The following is an 8,792-nucleotide window of genomic DNA, read 5'->3' on the forward strand; positions in this document are numbered from 1 at the left end:
GATCCCTTCTGATATTCTATAAGAGATGCAAATAAAGAATGGAATTTCCATTAAGTTACTTTTTTTTGGCTATTGAGCAATGCATTTTTCCATGCAACTGTACAGGAGCTATGTGGGGGTCCCAGGACTTACTTGGATTAAACATTTATATTTCTAAAGGAAGAGCTTAAGAAAAGAAAAAAGTCTCTTCCAAACTAGAGGAAAAGCAAAACATTGATTTCCTGCCTGCCAAGGAGGTCAATCAATCATATTTAGATATTTAATATTTTTTGAGCACCATCAGGTTTAGCATGTCAAAATTTTGAGCAAATATGGAGCTTTCTGAAGACTTTGTGATTTTAGTTTTTCCAAATATCCGTGGAAATGTAAAGAAATGATGTATTGACTAATTCCTAAGGGTATGATGCTGCCCGTGTATTTGAACATTGACAGCTCCACTGAGCACATACTTTTTTGTTCACCCATTTCTGTTCTAATGGCGTTGGTGCTTGACTTCTATAAAAATGCCTGTCAAATGCATGGGAGATGCCCTGGAAGCCAAAACCTGAGGGCTTGAAAGTTAGCCTATCTTGTATTCAAATCCTGATTTCAACTCTACTATGTGAGTTTGGGCATGTGAACTTGGGCATGTTTCTTTTATGAATAAACTTTTTAAAAAATCTTAACATGAGGTTAATAATCCTTTTACACAAGGTTATTTTGAGAATGAGGGATAATGTATAATCAGTGTTGAGTACATAAATGTACATCTATGATTCCTCAAAAAGGGGTTATAGATCAGCCTTTACTGAGCCAGTGTCAAACTACTACAGCTTCCCCAAATTTGGTAAAATAACTAGTCTTATTTAGTCCAGGGTCAGGAAGCCGTTGAACCAAAAAGACCTCTCTTCTCATTATTGCTTGTAGGAGAGAAACAAAGGGATAGCTACCAATTTAGATGTTGGTGCTAGGTGTTAGTTACTGTGCTACTGGAACCATTGAAAAATAAATCAACAGATACAGATTTTTTTTTAAATTTTCCATACAGTTATTCCAGATCTCAAGGCACTTGTAATTCAGCTGGGAGGAAAAGACAACAGAAAACTTTGAAATGCAGCAAGTATTCATCAAATGCTTAATTTGGAGTTTTAGGACTTTCAAGGGGAGATCGATAAAGGCTGAGTGGACACTGAAGGTGAGACAGTCTCAGGGTAGAGAGATGGCAAAGGGGGGGGCTCTCTGGATGAATGCCTGGGGGTGGATGTAGATGAGAAAAGAAGGTAGAAATTGGAGAGATGAGTGGGTGGGGAGTGGGGAGGTTGATGAGCTAGGAAGAAATTAGAGATGGAGGATTTTGAGAACCAAGCAGTTGACCCTTGACAGACAGATTACTAACAATTTCTAAATAAGTGAAAGAGATCATGAAAATCAGTCCCTGCAGGAGACCAGCAGATTCCTGAGCAACACCTGGAATCTAGAGTTGGTTGGCGGGGAGCCAGGGACATGGTAGTGGAACCTGGTCCAATGTGGTGTCGGCGGTGGTGGTAGGGATGGGAAAAAGTCACAATGACTCTCCACTATAGGAGTTTGGGAGAGCTATAGGTTCTTCTGAGCTCCACCTAGTCTAGGCTGACCAGTGCTATTCTGGCTCAAACCTCTGCCTTGGGCAAAGATGTAGAAGGCAAAAACTGTCATGTTGGATAGTGGATGAGTGATCTGAGATTCCCTTATTGGCAGCTTTGCAGAAACCAGGGTATTGCCTGTTAGATGCTCTCAAGCAATGCCTAGTCCTTTAAGTACGTGAGAAATGGGAATGAGAACAGCATGTCTCACCTGGTGCTCATACCACAGCTACAATTTTCTTTCTACCCAAACTCTATAATAAGAGAGAAGGAAATTTCTCTCCCTATCCCTGGGCAAGGGACAAATAGAAAAGTGGAACGTGGGATGGAATAACATGGGTCATCCCCTCAATTACTAATGTTTATTTTTTGCCTTCCCTGGATTGTCCATTACAGATAAACTGGCTCACACAACACTTCAGTGAAAATTCAAGGTCAAACAAGTCCTCTGATTTAAGTGTCTGTGGGACTTCTATGCAATACTTTTCCGCCAACTAAAAGATGAAAACTTGAATGTTTTTCTGTGACTTCTAAATAAATGACATCTGTCTCCAAGCTGGCATTCAGCACGGAGCAAAGGAGGGAAAAGACAGAACCAGCGAATCCCAAGAGTCAAGGTAAATTCCTTTCTCTGCTGAGACGTTTTCTGATTGAGAGGGTCTGTCATGATGGATGAAGGGGAGAGGGAAGGGAGCGTTAATCTTGAAGGGGAGTGATATTGAAATTTAAAGCTTAGATATTTACCTTCAAATCCCATTCATAGGAATCAACAATTAAAAGCAAATTAGAAGTCCTTTGAATTTATTTATTCAGCAAGTAGTTACTAGGGGCCCACCCTGTGCCAGACTCTGTACTACAAATGAGGAATAATCTATCAGGGAAGGAAACAAGTCCCAGCTCATATGCGGTTGACATGTCAGTGGGGAAGATATACAATAGCCTATAAAAATGTACTCTGTCAAGTTGTCATAAGTGCTAAGAAGAATTAGTCTGGGCATGGGGATAGGAACAGATTTGGTAAGGTGATGTGCTCTTTTAGACAGAATGTTAAAGGCAGGCTTCTCCAATGAGGTGACATCTGAGGAAGTGAGGGACTAAGCCACACAAACACCTAGGGAAAGAGTGGCTCATGCAGAAGTATTAGCATATAGGGGTTCCAGGTAAAATATGGGATTCCCAGGTTTAATTGAATTATATATTTAAAAAAAACCCAAAATTTTTAAGTGTAAGTATGTACTAAATAATGCACGAGACACGTTTATACTAAAAAACACACGATTTACCTAACATTCAATTTGAGCTGGTCATGCTGTGTTTTCATGTCATGCTATATTTTTATTTGCTAAATCTGGCAGCCCTTGCCACATCTTGAGGAAAGAATATGGTGGGTGTGTTTAAGGAACACTGACTAAACCCGAGACAGGAGCAAGGGGAGTCTGATGGGAGTTGAAGACCTAGAGAAGGCAGGTAGTTGGGTTCCAGAGAGCCTGAGGGCCACTGTAACAACTTTGGTTTTTCCTTTGTGTGTAATGGGAAGCCAGTGGGAAGCTTTGAGTGATTAATTGTTGAAATTCATTCATTTTCTTCCAAGTGCTCAATCAATTTCATTTAATAGTCATTCACTGAAAAACAATTTGAGGGGTTTGAAGTGGCAGGGGGGTGGGAGGTTGGGGTACCAGGTGAGGGGTATTATAGAGGGCACGGATTGCATGGAGCATTGGGTGTGGTGAAAAAATAATGAATACTGTTATGCTGAAAATAAATAAATTTAATTAAAAAATAATCATTCAAACAAATTATTGAATATCTATTAGATTTCCTGAGCTAGAGCAGTGTTGGGGTCCTATTTTTGCTTTCCTGGTTCTCATCCACTATACAGGAGTGATAACACTTAACCACTACAGGAGTGATAAAACTTAACCAGGTAAATGACAATATAAATGCTTGGGTCAGAGTACCACTGGTGGATTACTTGGGTTAGAAAAGTCTGGGAAGCATTCTGGAAGAGGCTGGACTAACTGGTTCAGGAAGGATAGGGGGAAAGGTACCTATTTTCCTTCTATTTCAAGGTTGCAGTTATTGTTCTTTAAGATATGGATGGAACTCTGGTGGGTATTTCAGCCTTTACATCCAATTTGTCCAGGGATGGTCCTCCTCTTGTATACTGTGTCTGGATAGCACTTTCAGAACTGAAGGGACTGCAGGATGAACATCAGTCCCCAGCTAAAGGGTCAGAGGGTCAGAACTCTGAACGGAATCAAAATGGATCTTCTCCACCCTGACACACCATATAGCCCTTGTCTGGAGTAGGAATATGGACCTCAATAAATGTACATTTAACACAACAACCGTTACTTTTCCTGAAGGATTCTTGCCTTTGGGAAGTTAGCACCCAGAAAAATTCCTGCACACAGAGAACCTTATAAATGTTTGTGGAATAAATATCCAACTTTTGCATCAATTTTCAGAAAGCATTTTTGAAATCTTTCTGATGGAGTAATCAGCTTCATCAATTAGCTTTAATTTAAATCATTTTCTTTCAGACTCCCTGAGTGAGCACAGAAGAGATCACATGTTCTGTGGCTTCATTGAAATGGCCTGAGAACCTCAGAGAAAGGCCATGCTTGTGGTCTAGAGCCAGAGGACCCGGGGGTCCAGAGCCTTGGTCTTAGGGCCTGCCTCACCTGTACCAGCCTGGGAATACAGTCAGTGTCTCCTTTCCCCAGTTAAAAGCTCAAATACTGTAATGGCTGGTGGTATTCTCTGAAGATGGGCCAGAAACAAATTCAGGGAACCTAATTTCATTTATTAGGCCTGTTATAACAAATTACCACAGACTGGGTGGCTTAAACCAGCAGAAATGGATTCTTGAGCGGTTCCAGAGGCCATGCCCTCTCCAGTCTTTCAGAGAATCCTTCCTTGCCTTTTCTAGCATCTGGTGGCTCCAGGTGTTCCTTGGCTTTGGCAGCATCACTCCAACCTCTGACCCTGTGGTCAGATCGCCTTTCCCTCCTCTGTCCCAACATGCTCTCTCTCTCTCTTATAAAGGACAATTGCCATTGGATTTAGGGCCCACATGACTCAGCCCCACTCAAGATCCATAGCTTAATTACATCTGCAAAGACCCTTTCCCTAAATAAGTTTATATTCACAGGTTTCAGGGGTTAGGATGTGGACATGTCTTCTGAGGGAGAGGGCACATCCTTGAATCCACTACACACCCCAACACATAAAAGTAAGGGGCTCAAGAGAAAAGGAAAGTACATAAACATGAAAATATGTAAGACAATTGCTGTTGTATAGTCTGTGCATACACACACTGTAGCCAGGACTGTGACTTCCTTGTTCATAGCCCCTCTGTGGCGACGATTCCCAGATACATCAACACCTTCTACTTGCAAGCTTCTCTCATTCTGCCTAAGGGTTTTCGAAGCAAATATACCAAGGAATTAATGCACCAGGGAAAATAATTCAACCAATGATGGATAGGATGTATCCCAGCCTCCTTAGCCTTCTGGTAGTACGACTTGAGGGAAGTAAGTCTTTCAGTGGTCACTGGTAGGACGGAGTTCTTACGGCTCATAGCAGTAACTTTCTCATTGTTGAATCCACCATTGCCTTCTTCCCTTTCTTCTTCATACTTCCATTCTCCCCAGTTAGTGCTTCCCAGAATCACCTCCCTGATCAACAACCCACACGCAAATACGTGGCTCAGGGTCTGCTCCAGCAAGAACCCAGCAGAAGACATTTAAATATATGTGCTTCCATTGACTGAGTACTTATTATGTCATTGTGTTAAGAACTATATCATGCAATATTCTATCAGCATAACCATTTTAGTGCCACATTATTATCATCGTATAGATACAGAATCAGAAGCTCAGACGATGTAAGCACTGCACTTAAGAGTTCACAGGTTAGAGTTGATGGGAAGCTAGGATTTGAACTGGCTCTATGAGGCTTCAAAACCCGTGCAATACCTTCTTCCTTTATGAGGGCTCCTGTCTTAGTTTCCCCAGGAAAGAGACCCTGAGATGGAGATTGGTGTGCAGAAAATTCATTGGGGAGGTATCATTAATATCAATAATAATGGGAGGTTGATGAAAGCAGCCTTGGTCATAGGGAGAAGCTGAACTATGATGCACTTTTTTATTCCATGGGGAGCTCAGAAACTGCTATAGCCCTTCTGAATTGTCTTTGAGACAAAGGGCCTTGTTCTGTATACCCTTCCAGGATCACCCAGTCATTGAGAAGTGAGAAAAAGTGAGTATGAGAAGAAGTCATTACCTTGGGTGAGGTAACTCTACTTAACATAGGTAATTTCTGAGGGAAACTAATCTGAAAGTTTTCTGTTATCAACATTCCCAACAAGTGGGGGAATGGCTTCTTTAATCTTGAGAGTGAGGATCTGAATGTTGTACTAAAATGTGCTCTACTACTACCCTTTACACTGCTTACATGCAATTTTTAAAATATAATAACCTTCTGAGAATAACTCCCAGAGGATTCTGTAATCTCTTTCCTTGGGCAAATTTATAAGAAAATAAATTACAAGGATTATCTACAGACCTCACCACCATAGCTGGTCTTAAAGCTGCAACCAATCTGCCCATTCTAGATTTCTTAATATATCTTAATAATATAATAATCTTAATAATATAATATATATATAATATATCTTAATAATATTTCTTAATATATCTGCTGGTTTGGGTGGTTTATTTGATGGAACAACTCAGAACCTCCACCCTGAGGTCTCTGAACACTGATAAATATGCTCTTCTCAGGCTGTGCTACCCTATATTTATCCATTCACTATCAAAATAAAGCAGGGAGTTCCAGGAGAAGCTCAGCTGGGTTGCCTGGGGGCCAAACACAGTCTTCTCTACCCCTCCACCGTGTAACAGCAGCCTCACCTCCTCCTAATGATCAGAATCAATCCAATCAGACTGGAAGCAACTTGCTTTGCCTTCTTGTTTCTTACCATGAGAAGACTAAAGTGACTGGATGTAGCTTAAAGTTGAAAGGGACTCTTGCTTTATCCCTTGGTGCAAGTGTTTCCACTCTAGGAACTAGGATCTTTAAATCCATAGAAACTGAAATTATTGGGGCTAAAAAACCATCTTTGGGCATGATGGTAAATGGAACCACTCCTACTTCCACCCCTTGGTTCTGGATAAATGTATTCACCTTCTATGGATTCAATACCATATAATGGTGAGTGAGTTAGAGTATATACTGAATCCTGGGTACAGGGGGCACCCTTTCAGGGTGTAATCTCCAAGCTGACACACCTTAACTGTACCTTCAAAATTCTCATTGCTCTATCAGGCTGGCAGTTTCTGAGTGGTCCAGTAAGTAATGGAACCAGTTGATCCCATGGTCATGTGACAATTTCCATATCTCTTTGCTGTAAAGTGAGTTCTTTGGTTCAATGTGATGTCATATTGGACTCGTATCAGTGGATCAGTAAGCCCTTTAAATGTGTTGCTGGCTAAAGCCTTGTGCGAAGGAAAGGCAAAACCTAGACCCTCTAAATGTGTTTATATGTCTACCAGAATCAATTGCCATCCCTTCCGTGGTGAAAAGAGTCTAATGTAGTCCTCACCAAGGTTGGTGTCATATCACAGCAGTTGCAACAGAGTCTTCAATCAATTCCACAGGGAGACTGGGAACAAGAATGGGCCATCAGGGTTGTCTTTATTTAAGGCAAGAGGGTTGGCACCTTCATATTCACTCCCCTGCCAACCAGTCATTGGATGATGGCTGTCCCCTGGAAGGCACAAGACTTTTGGAGAAGCAGCTTCCTTTAGCTGATGTGGATTTCCAAAGAGCAACTCAGCTGAGAGCCTTCAGCCCCCAGCTAGCTTGGCAGATGGGAAAGGATCTGGCAGCACAGTATCAACTGAGGCTCATTTATCTTCCATGAGTGGGACTATGTTTGCCATTGTTTTTCCTCCCTGGAGAAATGCATTGGCCCTGAATGGTCCTTACTCAGGGCAGTTAGCATTTTGTTGGTGGTTTCAGCAGGAATTATTTCAATGGAGTGTTGGGAGGAAAGAGGAATCCAGATAATTAAGAAGTAACTCTGAAATTAGGAAACTGAGCTAATGAGTCTAAACCTCTTTTGCAAGAAACTTTGCTGAGAAGAAAGATTCTGTAGATTTGGGCAGAATGAATTAAAATATCCTTTCTTCCCCAGTGAGCACACTTCCAAAATAATGGTTGGGGTGATAAGGGAAAATTGGAAGATTTTTTTTTTTCTCTGTGTGAATCTAATTAGTCCCCAGGGGAGCTGAATCCGTAGCTCCAGCTTCATTAGTATCATCCCAGCTGAATCAACTGGCTGGAGAACAACCAGGCTTCAGGCCGGCTGTAGCAGTCAAATCCAAGACTATCCAAGAGGTCAAGTTATTTACAAAGTCAGACAGATGGGGTGGGTTTATGTTCATGTTATCTATAAAACGGTTATATCATAGCTTGTGAGGTCTGACACTAGGGAGTCTACAGGCAGTTGGCTGAAACTTTGAGAAAGTATTCTTATTTATGTCCAAAATGGAAAATAAAAAACAATTTAAAAAAGGAAGATGACGATTAGTAGCTTGGGATATCTTGATGGGACAGATTTGAAAGTCAGTGGATTCAGATGTGAGCACAACTTTCCACGTCATCAAATCAGCAAACCCAAGGCAATTGCACTTTCTGAGAATCATTTTGTGTGTAAAATATGGAGGACCAAGCTTATTATGTTATAAATATAACCAATGAGAGAGGTGGATCCTCTCATTCAACCACTCATGAACTATTTGAATCACTTCCTAAGTCCTATGTTTCATAATTTTTTCACCTGCTTGAAAAATGTGTCCTCAGTCAGGCTTTCTTTCTTTCTTTCTTTCTTTTTTTTAAGATTTTATTTATTTATTTGACAGAGAGAAATCACAAGTAGATTCTCCATCTACTACGCAGGCAGAGAGAGAGAGGGAAGCAGGCTCCCTGCTGAGCAGAGAGCCCAATGCAGGACTCGATCCCAGGACGCTGAGATCATGACTCGCGAGCCAAAGGCAGCGGCTTAACCCACTGAGCCACCCCAGTGCCCCAAAAGTCAGGCTTTCTTGAGCAGGGTTAGGAGACTACGAGGAAATGAACTGTTCCTTATCTTGTTCACGGCAGATGGATGGGGCAGAGGATGGG

This window comes from Mustela nigripes, chromosome 3, assembly GCF_022355385.1.
Source record: "Mustela nigripes isolate SB6536 chromosome 3, MUSNIG.SB6536, whole genome shotgun sequence".
NCBI classification, from domain to species: Eukaryota; Metazoa; Chordata; class Mammalia; order Carnivora; family Mustelidae; genus Mustela; species Mustela nigripes.